This window comes from Pleurodeles waltl, chromosome 6, assembly GCF_031143425.1.
Source record: "Pleurodeles waltl isolate 20211129_DDA chromosome 6, aPleWal1.hap1.20221129, whole genome shotgun sequence".
NCBI lineage: Eukaryota > Metazoa > Chordata > Amphibia > Caudata > Salamandridae > Pleurodeles > Pleurodeles waltl.
In genome coordinates this window covers 752259054-752275380 of record NC_090445.1, presented here as the reverse complement: position 1 = coordinate 752275380, position 16327 = coordinate 752259054, and the positions used below count along the sequence as shown (strand labels likewise).

At 39.9% G+C, this 16327-nt stretch overlaps 1 protein-coding gene across 6 annotated transcripts in view; it reads right to left on the bottom strand.

Moving 5' to 3' along the window:
- Positions 1-16327, bottom strand: part of CCDC186 (coiled-coil domain containing 186) — a 608776-nt gene that overhangs the window by 535235 nt on the left and 57214 nt on the right. The window lies entirely within an intron of this gene.

Sequence of the window (16327 nt, the reverse complement as noted above, 5' to 3'; positions counted from 1 at the left end):
AAATGAAATGTGTTCAAAGGGAAGATAATGTATGGATCTCAGAAGAAGAACGGGTGGTTTTGCCAAAACGTTTGTGATTCAAATGGCTAGATTTTATCATGGTCAAGCACAAGTTGGGAGGGATGCTATGATCCGTACTTTTAAACAGTTTTGGTTCAATCCAAAATTTAGACAGGCTGCCAAAACAATTTGCCATAGGTGTACTGTTTGTCAACAAACCAACGTGGGAAAAGGAACAGTGGTTAACATGGGCCACACTGGAAAAACTGGAGGTCCTTTTAGCAGAATGCAGATGGATTTTATTGAGATGCCTGTGTGTGGAGGATTGAGATGTGTTGGTGATTGTTTGTATATTTAGTCATTGGATTGTAGCTTACCCTACTAGAAGAAATGGCAGTAGGTCTTAGGAAACTGATACCATGTTTTAGGTTTCCAGTCTCTCTAGAATCAGATAGAGACGTCACTTCAACAATGAAGTAATCAAACTGCTATGCTCAGCTTTAAACACTGAGCAGAAACTGCACTCTAGTTACCACTCTGAAGCATCAGGACTCGTGGAACAAATTAATGATACCTTGACATCAAGAATGGCCAAAATGTGTGCATCCACAAATTTGAAATGGCCTGACACACTACTGTTAGTTCAGATGTCAATTAGAAGTACACCAACAAGAAAACAGGACTGTCACCGCACGAGATCCTCATGGGCAGAGCAATGAGGTTGCCGGTGGTCCCTGAAAATGCTCTTGTGAACATTACAGAAGATATGGTGTTGGACTAATGCAAAGGCCTGGCTGATGTGGTTCGCTCTTTCTCTCATCAGGTGGAAGCAACCACACTGCAACCGTTTTAAGACCAAGGACACAAACTGAGGGCAGGTGACTGGATTGTGATCAGAAAGCACGTGAGAAAGCCGTGCTTGGAGCTTTGGTGGAAAGGCCCCTACCAGATAGTGTTGATGACAACAACAGCTGTAAAGTGCACTGGACTTCGAAACTGGATCCATGCCAGCCACACTCAGAGTACCACATCCTTTGAATGAGGAAGAAGTGTTGTTGAATATACCAACAACGTCCAGACACACTCCAGAATTGGAGAGAGGAGAAAGCCAACTAGAGACTTACCTGAGCAGGCCACATCCAACGAATACCCTCCTGTGAGATAAGAAGTGGAAGAGATACAGGAGGGTGACAATGAACCAACCTCAACTGAGGTAGAAGGACAGTTTGATCAGAGGAGGGCTCTCCCAGAAGCAGACAATCTTGAAAGACAAGCAGAATAAACAACAGACCCCAGTGGGGAAGGAGTTGAGGCGGATCAAAGTCAAAACGATTTGACTCCTCCGGAACCGGCTGCGGGTACGCCAAAAGAAGATATTGCAGATCAAAGGGAAACTTTAAGTCCGATATAAAAAAGAGCACTGACGAAAGGGCCACTGAAAAGAGATAAGTGACCATAATTACAACCAAAATTGAAGAAAGCAATTATAGTGACAACAATTGAGGAAGAAGTTGATACCACAAGAAAGGAAGATTTGAGTAATGGAGAATTAATTAGAGATTGAAAGCTGAAAAGAAAGAGTGCAAATCGAAGGCACGTGGGTCCTGAATGGGCATATGTATCTACCAGTCAGTGGCAGAAAGAGTTCTTGTCTTTTTTGATCGAGATATCCCAGGGCAATATTTTGCACATGAAGGGAATTGATGAACTAAACTGTGTAAACCAGTAATTCTGAGAAAAGTGCAAGAAAGAGACTGTTGAAATTTATCGAAAGATACCTTTTCATAACCTGATCTGACAAGCTGCTAAAGCGATTTTGACAAAACGTACTGATTTTTGACAAAAAGGGTCCTGGAAGGAAGACTGAAAGCTGTAAATAACTGCCTAAAAACTGAAGATTTTGTTTTTGATTTTTTGCTGCATAGCTATAAATGTTTCCTTGCTTCTCCTTTCTGATTCTTTGCAGATCGTGAGTAACCATAGCCAGCAGGATAGAAAGCATAGATGCTGTAAATATATGGGTATTGGTTTGGCGATTGTATGCATGATAGTGTGCCTGGTATTGATTGTAGGGGTTACTGTTTTTGACAAGAACGAGGCCAACCATACCTCAGCTGTAGAGACAACTCTATACTCTCAGACATAGATAAATTTAGGTTAGATGAGAAATACCTGCACATAGATGACACACAAGGAGAACTTACTTCTAACATTTTCTGTTGCTTATTGCGGGAGTATGTTGACACACTGGATGTGAAAGAGTGTTATGCTTGCACACATATTCCTGCATCAGTCGAGGAAGGAGTTACTTATCATAGTTCGGCCCTTACTTATGGCTTATGTTGTAGTCTTTTACTAACAAGATTTTATAACCAGGAGTATATCCAATATTTCTATTCCAATTATGATGTTGTGTTTTCATTTGTTGCCATAATTAGCGATCTGAATAAAATAGCTAAGGACAGTAACACAGTAATAGTGACAAATTTCTTTGAACTGACGTTAACATTTGGAACGGCTTAGGCATATAGAAACAATTTAACATGCTTGCTTACTCCTGTCGAAAAGAGTTTTTTTTAGATCATACAAAGGATAGAAGAAAGGCACTAAAAGAGAAAATAGAAAAAGTGTAGTAGTAAGGACACCAGGAAATGATAATGCATCTAGTGACATAAACACACAAGTGAAATTAGCTTTAGATGCGCAACATGTAGGAAAGCTTTGTGTATATAGGCCTAAATCTAGATTTGACAAGGTGTGTGTGGGAACGAGCGAATGGAGACGTGTTTCTGTTGAAGTTTAAATGGACATTTATGTTGAATGGATAGGATCCGGCAGTTCCAGAACTTTATTACATCTGTAAGCCAAATGCATATTACCGTCTTCCTAGAGGATGGTACGGCAGGTGTTACTTGGGGATAGTTATCCAAAAAATTTACCGACTTGAACAAATTACCTAAAATGACTGAATTACATCATGAAAGACAAAAGCGAGAATCTGTCTCTAGCATAGCTGGAGTCATATTTGGAGTAATGATTCCTTCAGTGGGAGTTGTTCTGAATTCTATTAAAATTCAAAAGTTGCCTACTATTGTGGATAATATGCTGACAGATTTTTCAGCAGCCATTATCCTAGTGGATACAGAGATGGCTACCTTAAGAGATATGACTCTATAGAATCGCCCTGCGTTAGACATCCTTGTAGCAAAAGAGGGCGCAGTTTGTAAATTGGTGAGTCTGCAACATTGTTTCCCGTATATACCTCATAATAGTAGAGAAATTTGAGTCCTTATTAACAATCTAACCAAAGATAAAGCGGACTCAAAAGAACTAACTGAACCACGTTTATGTGAAAATGGTGGCAAAGGAATTGCTTCTGTGGGGAATTGGCTTGGCAAACTGGGAAAAGGGATATTAATGAAGATAATACAAGTGATTCTGATTATTGTAATTTGCCTAACTGGAGTATGTGGAATACGTAAATTGTATAATGTAATTAAAATGAAAAGGATCAGAGTAGGGAAGGAAAAATGTGTTTAGGGAAAATTCAAAAAGGAAAAGAAATACAAATATAAAGGAGACCAAATTTTGAAGAAAAAAAAAATGGGTGTGGGGAGATATAAGTGTGATGTCATAGTAAGTCATCAGAGGAGGGATTGTGAGGGCTGAAATTATTACTAATAAATATTTCATGTATTCTGTATTTTGAATCTGCATAGAAAATTAATTAACACAGAAAATAATGTGCAACTCGCAAATGTGCCGCTTGAATGGCCGCCACCTACTATGTTTTATTAAAAGCGTATTCATGTTTATTCAGAACTTATATGAATGTGAAATTTGCAGATTTGCAGTATTAGGTTATACTTACAATTAAATGCTATGTATTTGCTTAAATTAACTGTAGGCCTCATGTTAGCGAAGTCTAGGCCTTATTAATGCACTGCCTCATATCACAAATGCAAAGTCAGAATAAAATATCTTATGCTTGCTGAATAATAAAAATGTACAGTGCTAACTGAAGGGTGACCAAATCATAGTAGTAGCAAATTGTTTTCTTGCAAGGAAATGTGTGTATAAACTTGAATGTTCTAAACTGATACAAATGTTAACTCAAAGCGTGTGAGAAAGCGATGTTCCGAAGAATTAACAATGGATGTACTGACGGAAGAACAGAAGGATGTTAAAGCTGGTTCTTGACGAGTCGAACAATGAGCGCAGAAGAAGAGGAGCCAATCATCAATGCGTGAAAGATTGTTTAGCTAAATCTTAGATTTGAAATAATTTTTTTGAACTAATGTCTATTGCATGATTCTCTGAACAATGACAATGTGGCACAATTTTAATTTAAATGCACTGCACTGCGAGTTCTAGAGACAGTCTGTTCCCCCACTCTCACTTCTTTAAGAGTGTAATGCTGGTGTTCACCTTTGTGTTCTGTGCTCAGAGCTCGTTGCACCTTTGATAATTCTCTTACTAAGAGAATTGTGATCTTTAACTATAATTTGCTTAGACTTCTGATGCTAAATTCTGCCTACCCTAGACACTTCTTTCTATTGGTTCAGAAAGCTTAGAGTACCCGATTCTGAACCATTACCTCTTTCATGTGCCGTTGCTGATGCTGCTTCAACTGATGTCCACCTGACGAAGATTATCACAGCTTGCTCATCCATAAGGAAAGGTATATCAAATTGCTACTGTCTTTATTGTTGATTTTTCTTTTGTTTCTAGATACCAACTGCTGCTTTTTGGTAGTCATAGTTAGATGTTTTCCAAATCTATGTTGACTAAATCTTTTGCATGAAGCCCAATCGTGTTGATGCTAATCTGATGTTAGAGAGCTCTCCTCCACTCAACTAAATCGCTATTTGATGTTGCTCAATTACTGAATTCAAATGTATGTAATTTCCATTGCACAGTTACTCTTATTGTTGATTTGTACTTTCGCTTTAGATTGATTAGTTATTAACGCTTTAGTTAGGTTGAGATTCTTTAGAAGATACGGTCAACCAGTGTTGCTTATATACTTATATAAAGTAGTTTTGAGACTAATTTACGCGATACTAGCATTGTTAACCTAGGAAAATAAATGTTCTAACTGATACAAAAGGTGTGGTAATTCGTGACCCAATGAGACATGGTGTGTGAAAGTTAATGACTCCAAAAGATTTTTATATTGTTTGTTTGATGATATTTAGGAAATGTACGGACTTAGGGTGTGAACATCTTAAACAAGTCAAAAGGTCCATTGACCCTTGAACGAGTCACGTCCCCTTATCAACTAACATAAAGAAACCAATAAGGCCAGATGCGCTCACAGTATTACGAGCAATAGCTTAATCATAGCACTCAACATATCGACTTTCCAGTCCCAATCCACCTGAAACTATACAATATTACCTTGCAACTTGCCACTAGGCCCTTTCTCCATTACAGGGCCATATCGGTACTGTGATGAATCCCACCAGTTGCAGAGTTTTGCAATTATATTTAGAATTAGGTTTAGTGTTCATAAATGTATAGCTCTCCCGGTGTGAAGAGCGAGAGAGATAAATCAAGAGAAATAGAGCAAGAGAAATAGAGCAAGAGAGATAGAGCAAGAGAGACAGAGATACAGCAAGAGAGACAGAGACAGAGACAGATAGAGATAGAGCGAGAGAGATAGAGATAAAGAGAAATTTAGCTCCCCTGAAAGTCTCCCCATCCACATCCAACTGTTCTTCAGTGTCCATTTGCAACAGTTTACCATGCTTGTGGTTCTGACATTTGTGTTGCCAGATGGGATTACATGATGCAGAGGGTACCTCTGCTCCATTACTCTGACTCAGGCTTCTCCTTGCGAGTCAAAAATAATATGCTATAAGAATTATAGATGATCTTAAGTTTAGCCTTGAAAATGAGCGTTTGCAGCTCACAACTTTTACTTACCTGCATCAAATTATTTTCTCTCCCTAAGACCATCCAGGTGTAGTCAGGGATAATCAAGATGTAAAACTGAAATATTAATACTTGTGAGGCTCTAGAACCTTAAAGATTGCATCTCCATCTTTATATTGTAGGAGTTTGGCAATGAGAGAGCAAAAAAGGGGCACCCCACTGTGGGAGTTGCATTTTAGTCAGTAATATCTTTTTAATTATCTTAACCAATAAAATAATTGAATTTAAGATGCACTGTGAAGCACAGAAGGATGATTATCCTTGTTGATACTTAAGCAAAGAAAAATAAATTGTGCAGTAACACCTGAACGTTACCTTTCTTCTTGTACCTTGCCCTTTATTGCTGCCTGCCCACTTGAGTACACTTAAGGATAACGCTTTATCTAGCAGTAAAGCTGTGCAAGTTGTAAAGATGTGAACAGAGGACCTTATTGCTGCAGAAAGCCTCACCAAGTAAAGAAAAGTCAAGGTATAGCAAATGCCAATGCTGTTCCTGATATACTTTACAAAATCCTTGCCGCAATCACAGACACAAGATCAGCATATGGAAGGCAAAATAGATGCACTGACTGTAAACCTTGAGCTTCTGAGGGACAGTCAGAAGAAACCTAAGGAGAAAGTGCAAAATGACGAAAAGACACATAAGATCTTCTGTCTTGAAGTGTGGAACTAAATAGGTAAATCATGCATCTAACAATGTGCAGCTCTTAGAAGGGTGATCTGGACGAAGAAGGGCAAGTGAGGTAAAATAATTTGTGAACAGTTAGAAGGCCTGAAAACACAAAGGGACCTACCATCATTCAATAATTTGAGATCTGGCTTAGGAAGGAAGTTCTCCCTCAAAACCTGTACTCCTTGTTTTGATTTGAGCGTCCTATAGTGTATGTTCCCAAAGCCCTCCTACTAGAATACTGCCAAGGCCCATTGTGGCACAACTTCTCACCTTTCATGGTGGACACCGTTTTGCAAGCAGCCTAGTTGAGGAGTTCCTCTGAAATTCACGGAATTAAAGTAATGATTTTTCTAGATTATATGCTTGCCGCACAGCACAAAAAGGTTTAATTTAGGACTGTAAAAAAGAAGCTGCGGCAACAGCGTTTGAAAAATGCTCTCATCCTTTTCTCTAAACCGAAGGTTATTGCACACCAATGCACATTCTTTTTCATCGAGGCAGATGAATGGAGTTGGATAGAACAATATAACACCAATGAGGAGTGCTGTACCCAAGCAACAGTCTTCACGAAACCTTCAAAACCATCCTAGAAAGCATAGAGTAAGTTGTTAACAATGTCAATTTCCAGCAATATGCCCTCACCCTCCTGTGCAAAAGAGTCGATTTTGCTTTTGCTGCAAAGCTTCGACATACAGGTAAACGCGGCAAGCAACTATGGCTTGCTATACATGTTATACATGTTTTCTGTCAACTTCCAAGGAATTAAGACCTTGGGTAATTAATGACTGGTTACTCGGGAAGCCCACTTTGAATAAGGGTAAGCTTTAATATTGAATTTAAGAGCCCGGATTCTGCACGGAGCCATACCATGACCATGTATTTGTCGCTTCAGTGGCAGCTGGCATGGTGGCACTCAATTCTTTAAGAGGCGATATGAAACTTGCTGCCTGGGGGGGGGGGGAATGGAAGATGCAGGTATGGGAAATGAGAGCCTGATATCCTCTCACTCATTAAGCCTGAATAATTGTCTAGTCATTATTTCTGAAAGAAGAATAGCTGCCAAAGATGCCATTAAGGAAACTTGAACGCCTCTACTTTGCTTACAGTTTTGTGTGATACAAGTAAGGAATACTGTATGCCTTAATATCTCCCCCAAACTCCGTTCTGTAACATGATCTCAAACACATCTGTACTCAGACGCATGAAAAAAGCAAGAAACAAATATAACAAAGGTAACTATCGAACTGTTAAAGATGGATATTCTTATTCCTGGTAGGACCTTCTGTAGTCTGGAGTGCATCTGAGCAGACAACTGACACTGCTTGCTGACGCTGTAACTGGCAGACAAGAAGTGCCTCCAGCAGATCTGTCCAATTAAGTAACTGTTTATGTTCGACACGGCCAATGATCTCCACGAGGGCAAGACTGAAGATCTGACAAACCCTTGCTCAATATTGGAAATCTAGGGTATGTTCAAAATATACATTGCATTCAAAAGCGTAGTTCCTAGTCCATAACTGGAACTTAAAGCATAAATAATTTTATTCAGTAATATTTTGCTTTTTAATAAATGCTTTTTTTTCTTTAGACCCCTGCAAAAAACAAAGCGTAGGTTATCAAAATGGAGCATGCAGTGCAAATGATAGATTGTCTGAAGAAGGCACTTATGAGTCACAAAACACTTTAGCTGTCAATAATTCTAAACTAGGAACGTACCAAAGTCATTCACAAATGCTGCGATGTCAGTCAGTGCAGATCAAATACTACTAGACATACTTCAAACACGTTTGAGAGGTGCAGCTTTGGTCCATACATGCTTACTCATTTGTCATAGGAGAAAGATTTAAACATCTCTGCACGTAAACTAGTGGAGCAGAAAATGTGAGTCAAACCAATAGCGGAGCGATTTTTCATTACGATTAAAAACACACCTGGTCAACTTGTATATTAACAGATCACAATTTGGACAGGTGGTAAGCGAATGAAACATAACTCAGATGCAAAAAATGTAATTTAACTAATACAATCTAAAATACAGGTAAAATTGATGACTGGCCTGTATATATTCTAAAAGCACAAGCAGACTAGTGAACAAAACTGTGAATGATAGGCTAATATGATTCAAGAGCCAAGAGGATTTTGCCACATGCTGCAAATCCATATATTATCAAACTAAACAGGCGTGGTGAAGTGCATGAAGCTAGTGAATTTAAAATTACAACTGATAATTTTGTAATAACACAGAACACACAAAAAAGTGCTCATCCGCATTCACAAGAATAAACAAAATACAGACAAATTAAACAAATAGTATTAAACAATTTGAGTGTTCAACATGTGAATAAGGACTAAAAAGGCTTAATCTATGTACTCTTCTAGAGTTGAGCTACTTGCTGCTGACGTTTGGTATTTATTACTTGGTAAACCTACACAAATTACATTAATCCAACACAATATTCTGGTCTCCTATCAATTTGGAAAAAAGTGTCAAATTTCCAGTTATGCTATCTAACGAACGAGTATTTGGTAGACGGTGGCATGAGAACAAAATACAAACCGATCATAGTCACTCCTGCTGCGTTACTTCAAAAATATCTGCTAATAAACTAGATAGTCTGTCTCGACCGTAGAACCTGAGTTGGCAGTTTATTAGAATCACGAAGTTATGTAAAAATATACAATGCACAATGAATATAATAATAAAACGACACAGTAACAACTGGGAAGACAACACATTACCATAAGAGAAATCACAACTGAATTAGGAAACTAGTTCCTTCCAATTTCTTCGAACTTTCCATGCAATCATCATAAGAAAATACAGACTATTGTAAAGTAAAAGAAGTGGGTGAGCTGAAGAGCACAGGATTACTTCATCCATAACAGTTGTTAGCATACATTTTTCAAAGATGATTTTAGCCAATTTCACTTCACAATACAAACGGTAAAAAGTATAATATGCATTCGGTACTCAGTACAATCAAATGCACAATTGCATTGTCTTAAACCAATAGCATTCCTATTTGCCCCCTGAACTGGCAGTTATGTTCTACAATGACAGTTTTCAGAATATATATATATATATATATATATATATATATACACATATTTTGTGTCCAAAAAGTAATTTACCGCACTCCAAAGTTCCTTTAGGCAGATTTCTTGATAAGAATAGCAACCACCAACGTGTTTTAACTCCACTTGAGTCTTGCTCACGTAAATTACTTTTTGGACACAAAATATCTTTCGAGGGTGGTCTCCTTTGTTATCGGCACTGGCAGCTGAGTGAGCCTTTAAGAAAATGACTCTGACCATTTGAATAATATATATAGATCTATATATCACTCTCACACACACACACTGTACTGCATTTACATTTTTTAAATGTATATTTCCATTCCATAATAATCTTTAACCTCCAGGTATTTTTGCATTCTCTATTCACCTTCAGCATTAGATCAAACATATTCCAACCTTGAGTCCCAAAATGGTCTTATTTTCTTGGTGAAAAGTCAAAATCTGCCAATACATACACGTGACCTAGCGTAATTATGATATGCTGCTTGTGCTTCAACCAAAGGAATTGAGCAGCATCACCTAGAGTCTCCATTTCTATCAGAGCTGATATATACACTGAATGATCGCCATTCAATCAAAGCGTTAACAGACCAAAAGAGATCTTAACTGAATTACCTTTTCTGCAACTGTAGTACTGATATAAATCCTAAACTGATTTACTATATAACCATTAGCCAAGGATAAAAGTCAGTTGCATAACGTATTATCTGCCAAATGGATTTTGCTGCCCATTTAAATAGCCAAGAGTCAGCTACAACGCTTGGCAGTGGCGATGCCTTTTACCCCCATGAACCGCAATACATTTTTAAAGTGCTACACCCATCTTGCGGTTTAAAACATTTTCACACACTAAACTTGTGAAAGAATTAGGGCTGATTTCTCTACTTGAGTCAAAGACAATGCAGTTAAAAGTTGACGCCTGCTCACATGGCAGTCCCTTTACCTTAAGCGTTTGCCTTGGTGCTGAGCCCTAAAACTAACAATTTGGTTTTGTCTCACTGATTAGCCATCCTTTGAGGGTTTACGCATTGGAAATCCCTCAATAAACGTGCATTGACTACTCAGCTTTTGTTAGCAGTTTTGCATCTTGAACAAACAAAAATAATGGCAGAGAAGTGTGGTTTCGTTTAGGTTAGTTCTTTTTAGATTGACAAATATTGCCTTCAGATCATTAACGAAGAGGCTAAGCAAATGAGACCAATATGCATTGTTATCCAACACTGGCTGTTAACGTAACTGAATCAGTCACCAGTACGCCACAGCGCCCCCCTCCCGCTGCAATGTACAGACTCCCTGAGCACCTCATATCCCAACATCACCATCAACTTGAAGCTAGCTGGTACATCCCGAAACTCGGCAAATCAAAACCCAGGTGCAAACAAGTGGAGAGTAGATGACGCAAAATCAAGAACCACACTAACAAAACCACTTTCAAAACAGCCCTCAAAAACTACCACCGCCAGATCAAAAGCCACAAAAAAAAAGAGGCCCTGACCCGCCGGATCGAGAACAGCACCAACCAAACCAAGGAACTCTTCACCTTCGTCAGAGAGTTTTTGCCTGCCCATCAGCCATCAAAAACTTCATCCCCTCCTCACAAGAACTCTGTGGTGCCCTCGCCGACCACTTCCACAACAAGATGGAAACCATCTACAGTAACTTTGATCCCCAACCCCCTTGACCTCCCCAGCATCCCATCAACCTCCACTGCCGACCACCCCCTCACCGCATAGGGATGGGGACAACTCAGTATACTGAACACGATCAAACTGGTGAGCTCCATCTACACGGGAGCACACACCGACCTCTGCCCCCACAGGATCTTCAACCTCAGAAGAAACGAGATCAGCCACCAGCTCACCACCATACTCAATGCCTTGTTAACCATGGCCACTTTTCCAAAAGCCTGGAAACACGCAGAGATCAGACCCCCTCCTCAAAAAGCCTTCTGCAGACTCCAGAGAGCTCCAAAACTATTGCCTGATCTCTCTGCACCCCTTCCCCACCAAAGTCCTGGAGAATGTCATCAACCTCCAATTCACCGAATACCTGGAGTGAAACAACCTGTTAGACTCCTCTTAATCAGGCTTCAGAGGCAACCACAGCACCAAGACAGTTCTGATCACTGCAACAGATGACATCCACGCCCTGCTCAACAGAGGAGAAACAACCTCTGTGCCACCTTTGACACGGTCTCCTACCACACAGTGATCAACTGACTATGCCAGATTGGGATCACAATGATGTGCTCAGACAGATGGCACTCTTCCACACGGGCTGCATCCAGAGAGTCTGCCTCCCCCCCCCCTTTCACCTCATAGGTCAAGCGAGCCATCTGAGGTGTCCCCCAAGTGTTCTCCATGACACCACCTGCAGACATTGTGAGATCACACAACAGCATTATCTCCTAAGCTGAAGGCATGCAGCTCATCCTCTTGCTCTCAACAGACCCCACCAAGACGAAGACTAACCTTCCGCAACTGAACGAAGAATGTATCTATCTGCCTGGATGAAGGACAACTGCCTGAAGCTCAACATGGACAAAATGAGGTTCAGATCTTTAGCAGACACTCAACCCTCTAGAACTACCCCTTGTGGCCAGCAGACGTCAGACATACCCGCACACTGGAACATCACACCCGCAACCTTGGCATCATTCTCGACATCGAACTCTCCATGAAATACCAGGTCAATGCAGTTTCCTGAGCCTGCTTCCACACACTCTGCAAGATCTTTAAGTGGCTCCCCAAGGACATGAGGAAGACAGTGACACAGGCCCATATCACCAGCCAACTGGACTACAGCAATGCACTCTATGCAGGCACCACCACTGAAGTCATGCAGAGAATCCAGACGATCCAGAATGCAGCTGCCCCTTCAAGCTCCTGAACCATGCCTACAAAGCCCCCCATAACCAAGGACTTGCCTACCTCAACCACCGCCTTCACTTACCGACCAGGAACCTCGGCTCGGCACACATCACCCTTGCAAAAGATACTTTGCATACGCTACTGCCGCACCGGAGGGCACTCCTTCTCCCACCTCAATGCCAAAGCCTAGAACGTCCTCCACCTCCCCACCGCACCCTCGCTGACCCACTTCAGAAAGAGACTGAAAACCTGGCTTTTCAAAAAAAAAAAAACATTACCTTTGTGAAGTACAGGAGAACTGAAGGCATGCTACAGTCGTTTTCTATTTATGGAATTGGTGCCATTTTCATATTGGCAAATATTAACTATATTTGTGGTAATTTCATTACATATACTTTTAAGCAGTTACGAATACCCTGAAGCCATCACGTACTGTCCACATTTTGCCAAAAATGGCTTGGTGTTCTGAGATTACATGCCATACATTCATCTAATGCAGCTTTCAACTGAAGAGTAGTACGGCACATAACTCTGAAGGTCAATCTATCAATGACAGGTTGATATTTACCTGACGCAGCTCTTGCATTCTTTTAGTAAATGAGTAGAATAATAGCACTTAGAAGGGACAATTGCCTTCTAATAAATGAATTCACAAACTTTCATAAAATGAAAATGTATACTAAGGGTTCATCTACACATGAATAATAAGTTTAATAGTCAGGACCAAGAGCTTTTGTAACCTTAGTGGTAACCTCTGCTATCTCCGAGATGAGCTAAAGGCCAGACTGCACAATGCTGGCCTCTTTTAGTTGTTGCCATTAACTTAATATACAGATATCAATATGTGTATCTGAGTCACAAATTTCCAGTTAGATGCCACCACACAATTTTGCTGTCTTAAGACCTTGCTGCTTCTATGAGTTCTTTCCACACAGTCACATCACATGCACCCCTTTCACATGTTTCCAACTTCTTGTTGTACTATTCAAGTTTTTCTCTTTGCTATAAACTATCCTTACATTCCAACTCATTCAGCTTCAGGTTGGTTGTTAAACATTCCGTATTACACCAATGGTTTTTATGACTTCCATAAAACATCAATTTTTCGAGACAAAGTCAACAAAATTCCTGGTCATTTAGTGAGTCAGGTACTAACTAGGTATTTGCGATCAATGAATATAGAGCTAATCAATTATCCCAAAACAACAACTTATACCAACAGTGAGATTTAATTTATTTCTCGACTCTGGCTAATGGCATTATGCTGATCAGCACAGCTTTTGGGAATACCACTGGCAGGCTAAGGGTCACAACTATTTGTTCATGTTTATTATCAGGTCTTTCATCAATCACTAAATCATTAATCATTGGTCAAGCCTCTATATTGATTATACACTCATCACACTACTCCTATCATTACTATGCAATGCACTCTGTGCTTCGGAGTTTGAGATACTGTTCTACCTTTCACTATCCTAGCCAGGCTGGAGTTACCCATGCCAATTATTATTTTTTTCAACTCTATAAAATAAAAATAATAAAAAAATAAACAGTCCACTAGGCTCGGGTACATGAAGCTCCAACCCAATGTAATTTATACAAAAATTATTCGATTTGCTATTACAGCACTAAAAATAAATATGTCGTGTCAAGTCTGTTTTCTATCTCTATTAGGTACTGATTATTCAGGAGAATAAAAAGCCAAGAGATATTACCCGAAAGTCATTTGTGGAATAATAGAAACCTGAACCACAAAAACTACTATGGTTGCAAACCACAGAATAGGTTGTTTTTGTTGGATTTGTTTAACATGTGGCACTTTGATAATGCCATGGTTACTGAATGGATAAGTATTTCCTGTCTGATGGCAAATGAGTTAAAATTATGAAAAATAAAGATTACAGCTATGCTTATGTTATTCCAAATCTGTGACAAAAAGATCTATGCTTTATGGTCATCTCAACGCTCTTCTTATATTGAGTTTGCCTTGGTACCAACGGACCTTCCCAGGCAACCGTCATCCTTTACAAGAGTTAATTTGCAGAACATATTCTGATTTCTGTCACTGACAGAGAGGGTTAAGAAGATCTGCAGTGGAGGGGTTTTGCTTGTTGCCCTGGTTACAACACAGAGAAAAAAGTAGTTATCAAATATTTAAGATGAGACGAAAGTACCACTAGAATGGATTGACCTGTTCAATTACTTAGGATTGAATATCTCAAAGAGGTGCAGCTGGTTCCCTCAGCTATCCAGGAGCAGGCTGGTACTTAGAGAGCAGTGCAGAGTATCTGTTACCTTCGAATTATAGGTTGGTGTTGATAAAGTCATTGGGATGTTAGAAATCAAGAGCACAGCCTCTTAAGTGGCCTCCACATGATTGCCATTCAGTCTTTGTGATATTTATCTCACTGCTTAAAGATACCTTTTCACCAGGACAGTGTTAAATCTACCTAACAGCGCTAGGTTTGTCTTTGTTTTCCAAGATCAGATCAAACAAGCTATTACTTCACTACTCCACCTCAAAGCATTGGTTTCCTGGGTACATTTTCTGGAAGTTTATATAGCTGGAGTCCTACCATGAAGGTGTTCAAGCATCAGAGGTAGTTAAGGCTATGTTAATCTCCCAGTTTATGGGAAATCCAAACTACATTAAATTGGCCTCCCCTCAAGTGGCCAAAATCTAGGATCATTCTTATGATACAAAAGACAAATTAGAAAGAGACTACTCTACACTCCACAACACCTTGCATCCACACTTACCAGTCTACAAGACAAGCTACTACTACTGACGGCATTTTACTCAAACAACAGGAGAGACAATATGGCGGGATACACCCAAAACATACCGTAGCGTATCCCTCAGGGAAACGGAGTAAAGCTTATGCTTCAATGGTATTATAGACCAGCCCATTTCTCCACCATTTACCCTTCCACTTCCTCCCATTGCTAGCAGTGTGGGCTGGCAGTGGGGGATTTTTGCCACGTATGGTGGTCCTGCAGCCTCATCTCAACCTTCTGGAAGGAGATCTTGGATCACATTAAAGACTATGGGGTTCCTGCTCCCTGCCTCCTACCCCAAAGTTATCCCTGATGTTCGACCTATTGACCTGGAAGTGGTGACCCACACTGACTGGAAACTTGTTAGCTACATGCAGCATAGCAGCTTGCGGCACTGGGAAGGAAAAATACATCTCTCCCCTCTGTTGCCCAGTGATTCTCTTGCCTATTGCATGTGATGGCAAATGATCAACTCTCCATAACTTACCTCTGACTTAGGCTAGATTCCAATCTGTCTGGCATCTGCTGATTAAATACCTCACATGCTTGGATGTTACCTGCTTTAACCTGCCAAAACTAAGGGCATTACAGCTCTTTGATTGACCCTTCCACTGGGGGCTTTGCCCCTTTGCCTAGTCTATCACTATCTTGATATGAAGGACACACACTTTATTCTTCATCACAAAACTGATTCTGGATTTGACTTGCACATTGGTCGTCTTGACCTGCAGTTGATTTATTCAGTTGAATCTCTGTTTTTCACTTTTTTTCTTTTGTACTGCTAGACACCGTATTGTAGATGATCTTGTATTATGCAAAGTTGTCACTGATCTTGTGTATCTCAAATTGGTTAAAACCTATGGCCTATGCCTACCTGTCAAGTAACACTTGATCTCCAACTATTTTATGATGTATTTGGCAATTCTGTCGCACTTTGTTCTACTGACTTGCAAATTTCAATAAAAAACGAGGCCACTCCGACTAAATCAAG